The sequence below is a fragment of the Priapulus caudatus genome, unplaced genomic scaffold (assembly GCF_000485595.1).
Source record: "Priapulus caudatus unplaced genomic scaffold, Priapulus_caudatus-5.0.1 Scaffold3721, whole genome shotgun sequence".
In the NCBI taxonomy this organism is placed as follows: domain Eukaryota; kingdom Metazoa; phylum Priapulida; class Priapulimorpha; order Priapulimorphida; family Priapulidae; genus Priapulus; species Priapulus caudatus.
In genome coordinates this window covers 6,300-14,550 of record NW_014580782.1, presented here as the reverse complement: position 1 = coordinate 14,550, position 8,251 = coordinate 6,300, and the positions used below count along the sequence as shown (strand labels likewise).

At 47.7% G+C, this 8,251-nt stretch overlaps 1 long non-coding RNA gene across 1 annotated transcript; it reads left to right on the top strand.

The window, feature by feature from the left end:
- The first annotated feature begins 5,048 nt into the window (after positions 1-5,048).
- LOC106819572 lies at positions 5,049-6,545 on the top strand. Its single transcript, XR_001395455.1, has 3 exons — positions 5,049-5,082; positions 6,238-6,344; positions 6,528-6,545. It is a non-coding gene; the product is annotated as an uncharacterized LOC106819572 (long non-coding RNA).
- The last annotated feature ends 1,706 nt before the right edge of the window (positions 6,546-8,251 follow it).

Below are 8,251 nucleotides of genomic sequence, written 5' to 3'. Positions count from 1 at the left end.
TTGTGTGTGTGTGTGTGTGTGTGTGTGTGTGCGTGCGTGTGTGCATGTGCTTGTGCATGTGCGTGTGCGTGTGCGTGTGCGTGTGTGCGTGCGTGTGTGCGTGCATTGATTTAATTATCAATTTTGTTAATTAATTAATAAACTCATGCAGAAGGTCATTGCTAGTCAACCTCACCTACATTACCTTCATTCATTAACCTAATTATTTACCTACTCGTTAGGAGGACGACGACGGCCACCAGACGGCGCTGCAGATCGTGCAGCATCTCATGCGGAAGGCGGAGGACGTGTTCATCGATCAGTTCGCTCGTCTTGGCGTGTTCGGGAAGGTTCTCAACCTAGCAGGGCCGCCCGAGGAGGAGGAGGAGGAAGAGGAGGGAGCCAGAGGAGAGGAGAAGGTACGGGGAGCAGGAGGGGAGGAGGAAAAGGAGGAGGTGTGCGTGCGTGTGTGCGTGAGTGAGTGCGTGCGTGCGTAAGTGCGAGCGTGCGTGCGTGCGTATGTGCGTGCGATGAAGACGACGGAGCCAGAAAGGAGGAGAGAAGGTATGAGAAGGGAAGATAACAGGGTCAGGAGCTATGGCGTGGAGAGAACCAAGGTGGAGGGGAGAAGGCGAGAGCTAGAGGAGAGCCGTAGGTATGGAGATACTGAGGAGGAGGAGGAGGAGGTATGGGGGTTATGGTAGCACTGGGCTGTGGAGAGAGTGACAATTGACTACGTCACGAATTTTCTATGGTAGAAACTTTGTAAAAAATTTGTGTGCATTTTTTTACCCATTAAAGTAGAGAACTGACTCGGGTACAACGTATCGTAATCTTACGCGTGATAGGGGATTGTTTTCACTATGTTAAAATAGCAAAAGCCTGGACGATTATTTGATATTATGTTCTGACATTATTGCTTGCTATGGGCTTGTATGAGTCAAGAGTGTATGTTAATCTGAACCATAGTAAATGGAAGTATAATGGCAGAAAATTTAACATAACAGTGCAACAGAGATTACTTAATATTTTGTGAAAAAGTGGAATTTTTTTTTAATTTTTAATCATTTGACGGTTGATGTAGATCCAACTTTCTGAGAATAGAGGATGTATAGGGTGGGTGGCAGGTAGATGGGACAAGGGTGAGTACAGGTAACAATGGAAGAAAAAGAATATTTGAGGGGGTGGGAGGAAATGGGTTATTGAATATGATGGATTTTCCAGATTAGAATATAGTTATTATGTTTTGAATACTAGAAATATATTTTTGGTCATGGATTGCCAATGCGTGCTTCTTCTAAAGTGATTTCTCACGTTTTACTCGCATCATAGCCTCTCTCTGTCTCAAGCGTAATATTTTGATTATATATTCCTCCTGTTTTCTACTTCTTCCTCCATAATAATATAAATATATATATGTATATATATATTTCCTCATATTCACCCCGCTGATGTTAATCATTTTATCCTCATCAACCTTCTCCTCCTCAACTTCTCCCTTCTCTCAATCCTTCTCTTGTGGCAATCTTTCCCTTTCTCTCTCAACCTTCTTTTTATCACCTTCTTTCTCTCTACTTCTTCCTCTAGTCTTTCTTCTCTTTTCTCTCTTCAGCACTTCATTTCTCCTCCTCAACCTTCTTTCTAATCCTCAACCCTTCATTCAATTCTTCAACCCTTCTTCTCTTCTCCATCTTTCTCCTACATGCTCAAACCTTCCTCTGTGTGTAAGAGCTTCCATCTGTTCTCCGGCTGCAGCTAGGAGGGAGAGGCGGCGGCAGAAGATGCGCGGGGACCTCCTCCCCCGGGGAAGCTTACACTGCGGGACTGGTGCGTGGCCGCGGGACGATAGACTGCTCCTTACATCTAGGAGGCACGGACGTCGCGTGGATCAGAACGGCAGCAACGGAATGGTTTCAGATTCATACTCGATGGCAAGCTGGCGATATGTACTCTTAAGCGCAGCCGAGGGAGGGTCTGATAGGGCTTCAGGTAGGTAGAGGGAGAGGGGGAAGGGAGGGAGGAGGAGGAAGGAGGAGGGCAATGAATTACTCTAGGGCAGCCTGAGTGGAGGTTCATGCTTAAAGGTGAGGTGAAGGGAGAGGGGGAGGGAGGAGTAGAAGGGAGGGGAGGGAGGGAGATAGGAGGGAAGACCATGTACTCTAGGGCAGGCCCGAGGAGGGTCTGATGGCTAGGTAACGTAGAGGGAAGAGGGGGAGGAGGGAGGAGGGAGGAGGAGGGCACATGGTTCTAGCGGCAAGCGCCGAGGGAGGGTCTGATTACTCAGGTTACGTAGAGGAGAGGAGAGGGAGGGAGGAGGGAGGGGGGAGGGCGGAGGGAGGGAGGAGGCAACCATGGTGTCTCTAACGGGGAGCCCGGGGGAGGGTCTGATAGGCTCAGGTACTAAGAGGGGAGGGAAGAGAGGAGGAGGGGAGGGAGGAGGTGGGGGAGGAGGGGGAGGGAGGGATGGAGGGCCATGTTCTCTAGCGGGCAGCCCCCGAGGGAGGGTGTGATAGCTAAAGGTACGTAGAGGGAGAGGGAGAGGGAAGGAGGAGGGTTAGGAGGGAGGAGGGAGGGGTGGGAGGAGGAGGGAGGGGGGGCAACATGATTCTCTAGCGGCATGCCCTGGGGAGGTTAGATAGCTCAGGTACGTAGAGGAGAGAGGAGGAGTGAGGGAGGGCGGAGGGAGGGAGTGGGAGGGGAGGGAGGGAGGAGGGCAAAACAGCATGTTCTAAGAGGGCGGGAAGCCTCGAGGGAGGTTCATAATAGCTCAGGTACGTAGAGGTGAGAGGGGAGGAGGGGAAGGGAGGAGCGAGGGAGTTGCATGTTTGGATATTAGTTTTTCAACTGTTTTTTTCACATTATTCTCCAAATCAACATGTTTTATGGGCGATCAGACGCCAGGAGCCGACGACACGCCTCTCGCGCACATAAGGAGAGGGGCGAGGAGGGAGAAAGGAATGAAAGGGCAGCGATAAGAGGTAGGAGGAGCAGCAAGAAGGGAGAGAAGGAGGGAAGATAAGGAGACCGTAACAAATCATCTCGTTTACGCGACTGCACAGGCACCGACACACGCGACCGCAATCAAAGAAACCACCCTTCCCTCCCTCCTGAACCTTCGACCAAGAGGGGCCGGCAGCTGACTCCTCCTCACGTCTCCGTCTTTAGAGATATGTGGAGAGTTTTTTGGAGAAATTCAGGCGACACGAGGACAGTTCAAAGGCTGGAGGCGACGAGACAGCTCCTGTCCGCGTCGCGCCTCACGCCATCCGCGTGGTAACTGGGAACTGACTGCAAAGAACCAGGAGAGGCTACTAGTATCAAGTACAGGTAGCGAGGGGAGGGAGAGGGAAGGGGAGGCGGGTGAGGGAGGAGTGGTGGAGGGAGGGAGGAGAGGAAGGGGGGGAGGAGGGAGGGGTACTGGACCTTAGCTGCAAGAACGGCAGGAGAGTTAGCAGATCAATAAGAGGCTGAAGCGGAGGGAGGGAGGAAGGGAGGGGAGGGCGGGAGGAGGGTGGAGGGGGGCGGAAAGGAAGGAGGGGGAGCGGAGGGGGATTATGGGAAACTGTCTTAGATGCAAGAAACGGAGGAGAGTACTAAGATCAACAACAGTGAGCGGGGAGGGAGGAGGGGGGTAGGGAGGGAGGTAGGGAGAAGGAGGAGGGAGGGAGGAACGAAGAGGGATGGAGGGAGGGAGGAATGAGAGAGAGAGAGAGAGAGTGAGAGAGTGAGAGATAGAGAAGTGAGAGACAGATTGTAGATGTCGTTAAGGGGTATGCGAGCACGTGTGCCGAGAGTCTGAACAGATAGATTGGCAATGTTTGTTTGTTTGTCGTTGCCGCGGCGGCAGCAGCGATGGGCAGCAGCAGACTACGTTGCTCAGGGAAGATCTCGCCGGGTTCGTGTTCGAATCGAACCGCGGAACTAAGCATTCGTTCGTCCGGCGAGACGTGCTGGGACCGGAGTTGTGCCGGGATGGACGGGGAAGCGCGGGAAGAGGTTCGCTCCAAGGTCGAGGCCGTCAGCTCAAGGTGAGAGTCTCAGGTCACGCACGTGTGCTGGGCTGGATCGGGGGGGGGGGTGAGATGAGAAGAGGCGAGGGAGAAATTAATGATGTTCTATCATATATTGCTCATAACTGATAGTGAGGGCGCTTGGTGTCAGAAACAAAATTACATTATTTAATCATTTAATTATTTTTAATTAATTTAATGAAATATCTTAACGTTAGTTTTACAATGGTGCTTTTTCGTAGACGGTTGACAGAATTTTGTTTCGTGGAGTTATGAGAGTCATTTGTCAGGCTACTCCATTTTCGTAATATTTTACCTGTTTATTATGTCAATTGGTCGGACTAAGAGGACATTTTACTAAAGATTATGTAGCAGCAAGTTCATAGTTAACGTGATTACGTCACGTAAATAGTAAAATAATAAATATGTTTATTCGACTTTTTCACAAAATACTAAGTAATTCTGTTTCACATTTTATATGGTTAAAATTGATGCATTATACTTTTAATTTTAATTTACCTTAATTGTTTGATGTAGCATACCTCGGTGACTCATACATAGCATAGCAAGCAATTTAATGTTAGGACACATTCAATCGCCAGGTTTTTGTGGATTTTAACTAGTGGACACAATCTTAATGAGGGTAAGAATTGAGATACGTTTAGTCTCGTTAGTTTTCTCTTTAATATGAAAAAAAATGGCCAAATTTTTTTTTTACCAGTTTTTGCATTAGAAAATCGTGACATAGTCAAGTTTACCTGATTGCTAAGAGTGTATGTATTTATGTAGTTTTCGTATCATACCCCGACAATAGACCACGAAACCGCTGTGCATGTCAAGATAGGAGCTGGTCATGTCCCTCTCCTTGTTGTGTTAGTGTGTCCCCATCTGATGTAGAAGATCTGATGTATGATGATGCTATGGCATGTTTGAGCTCATCATGCCGCTTCTCATGTCGGGCAGGTACCTTCGGCACGGGAGCTGTGCGACTCAATACTTGTCGCTGCTCAGAGCGACAGCCTAGGGCGTTGTCGCGAAGCTTCGAAGATAAGTGGACAACTGGACTTGCTATGGCAAGAGGCAATGAACGAGGGTAGGTGATAAGGTTGGAAGAGCGCGCATGGGCCGTGCTTATAAGAGAGATAGATAAGCATAAGAGGGTAATATAAGAGAGAGTATGATGTATTAACATATATCGGGCATAATCTGATATTGTCATATATTAAATGATATAAGGCTGGTATTTGTCTTACTTAATTATTATTAGCAATCAGCGATAGTAAGTAGTAAGCAGTAGTAGTAGTAGTAGTGTGTAGGAGTAGTGTAGTAGTGCAGAGCGGTAGCAGACAGGCAGTAGTAATAGTCAGTAGCAGTAGTAGTAGTAATAGTATAGTAGTAGTAGTAGTAGGGGAGCAGCAGCGCAGCATAGGTAGCAGTAGCGCAGGCAGTAGCAGTGTAGGCAGTAGAGCAGTAAGGTAGGCGTAGGAGCAGCGGCAGTAGTAGCGCATAGCAGTAGTAGCAGTAGCAGCGTAGTAGCAGCATGTGAGCAGTAGTAGCAGTAGGCAGCCATGCAGCAGCAGTAGTAGTAGGCAGTAGCCGGGGAGTAGTGCAGTAGCAGCAGCAGTAGTAGGGGAGATAGCAGCAGCAGTAGTAGAGAGTAGCAGTCACTAGCAGTAGTAGCAGTTAGCACAGCAGTAAGTAGCAGTAGCAGCAGTAGATGCAGTAGCAGCAGTAGTAGAAGGGAGAAGGAGATAGCAGGCAGTAGTAAGAGTAGCAGCAGGATGCAGGCCGAGGCAGGCAGTAGTAGTAAGCGCAGCGAGTAGCAGCAGTAGCGCAGTAGTAGCAGTAGAGCAGCGAGTATGCCGGCAGTAAAGCAGTGGGGAGCAGAGAAGCAGTAGTAGATAGCGCACAGCAGGCAGCAGCAGCAAGCAGAGTCCGTGTATCAGTAGGCAGCTAAGTAGATAGAGTAGAGACAGCAGTAGTGTGGCAGTAGTAGGCAGGGCAGTAGTGAGCGGAGTAGTAGGAGTATGAGGCAGCAGAGCGTATAATAAGCAGCAGCAGCAGAGTCGTAGTATCAGTAGGCACAGTAGTAGGAGTAGCAGGCAGCGTAGTAAGGGCAAGGGCAGTAGCAGTGAGTAGCAGCAATAGGATTATAGCAGGCAGTGTAAGCAGAGAGTATCAGAGCAGATAGTATTAGGCATCACTAACACTGACTTCATCTTCTCTGCCTGTTTTCTCCTGCTCACAGCTGGGAGTGAGGGCGAGTGGGAGCGAGAGTATGATGACGGATGCGAAGACTTTGTCGCTCTGCTGAGACACGACAAGTGCATGTCCGCCTACGAACTACAGAGCAGCGTTCATCGCAGTCTCAAACTACTCAGAAATAATGTTAAGATAAGAGATAGATAAGAAAAAACGCAGCAGCCAGCGTTGTAACTATTGGGAGGGTATCATCCAAGCTCCTAAATAACAGAATAATGTAAGTAAAACGGACAGGGGGTAGCACAGAGAGCAGGGCTAGTAATGTAACTATTGCAGGGTATCATCCAAGCCCTCGCTCAAAACATACTCCAGGCATAATGGGTAAGTAACAACAGCATAGCAGTAGCAGCAGCAGAAAAGCAGTATGTAACTATGCAGGCGGTGTCATGCAAGTCCTGCAAATCTACTCAGCATAATGTAAGTAACAACACATCAGAGTAGCAGAGCAGACACAGCAGTATGTAACTATTGCAGCGGTCTCATCCAAGCCCTCCTCAAACTACTCAGCAATAATGTAAGTAACAACGGCAGACAGCAAGCAGAGAGCGCAGAGAGCAGCAGTATGTAACTATTGCAGCGGTTAATCAAGGCCTCTCAATATACTCAGCATAATGTAAGTAACAAAGCTTTCAGTACAGTAGGGCAGCAAGCAGCAAAGGCAAGTATGTAATAGATTGCAGGTCGGTCTCATACCAAGCCTCCTGCAAATACTCAGCAATAAATGTAAAGTAAAACGGGCAACAGAGGGGAGGCAGGAAGGCAGCAGCAGGAGAGGGCAGCAGGAGCAGGGCATGCAGCAGATAGATAATCTATTGCGGGGTCTGCATCGAGCCTCTCAAACTATAGCAATAATGGTTAAGTACAGCAGGATTATTGGTACAGATCAGCGCTTGGTTCTTTGGGAATCTGGTTATCTCTCATCTCTCTGGACCCGCTCGACCTACACTCCCTCTCACTCTCTTCGATTATCCACTTGCTTCATTTGCTCTCTTCTCTTTCGTAGCTTTTCTCTCCCACCCTATCTCCGCCCCCGTCCTCTGTCTCTCTCTTTTCTTCTTCTCCCACCTCTTCTCTATGTTAATGTATACCACATCTCTTCTACAGAATGAAGAGCTTTTACAATGATGGAGGTCTCGAAATAACGCTCTGGAGAGGAATAAAACTTCCAAGGAGTCTTTCATCGACACCAACATCAACACCGACAGGTTAGTGTGTCAAAAACACCATGCATGTGTGTCTGTGTGTGATGTGGGCGTGGTGCGTGGCGTGTGTGCATGTGCGTGCAGGTGTGTGTGTGTGAAAAGTGGCAAAGTGTTGTTCTGTAACATTCTAGAAGATATGACAGTTTTGCATGGGCTATATTTATTTTTTCAAATTTTCATATTTTACACATGTCGAGTTCAAAAACCATTTAAAATAGTGGGAAATTTTTGGGCACGGCGCGGTGTATCTTCTGAAAACAAATGCGGCCACCTATCGAATCTTATAATGAGTTATATATTGTTAAACAGTTTTAATAAAAGTTTTTTTTTTATAGAAGTAAATATAAACATCACAGCGGGCAGTGTCTAGGCAGTGACAACTGATGGGGCAGTGTCTAGTATGTTTAATATGTAATTCATGTTCTAATCACTCATGATTGTATGTACAGTGCGGTGTCGGCCATCTGTTTGCCTGTGATGGAAGCTTATCGCCGTGCTGGAGTACATCCGAGGAAAGTTCCTGTCTACCTGTACGATGCGCAGGGAACGAGGCTACGGATTAGCAGGTGAGTCTTACCTGTAATGAATGTATATGACAGTATACATTGTATGTGTGTCGTTTGTTTTTGCAGACACTGATCAGGTGGAAAAGATTAAATCATTGTGTAAAGGCCAGATTTTTGTTTTTAAAATGATCTCAATTTTGCTTGAAGTTCGTCCGTGAATTATTGGCAGTGTAGGCGCGTTGTAGTTACACGAGAGTGTTTAGAATGTAATATTTAGAAGTTGAAAATGAAT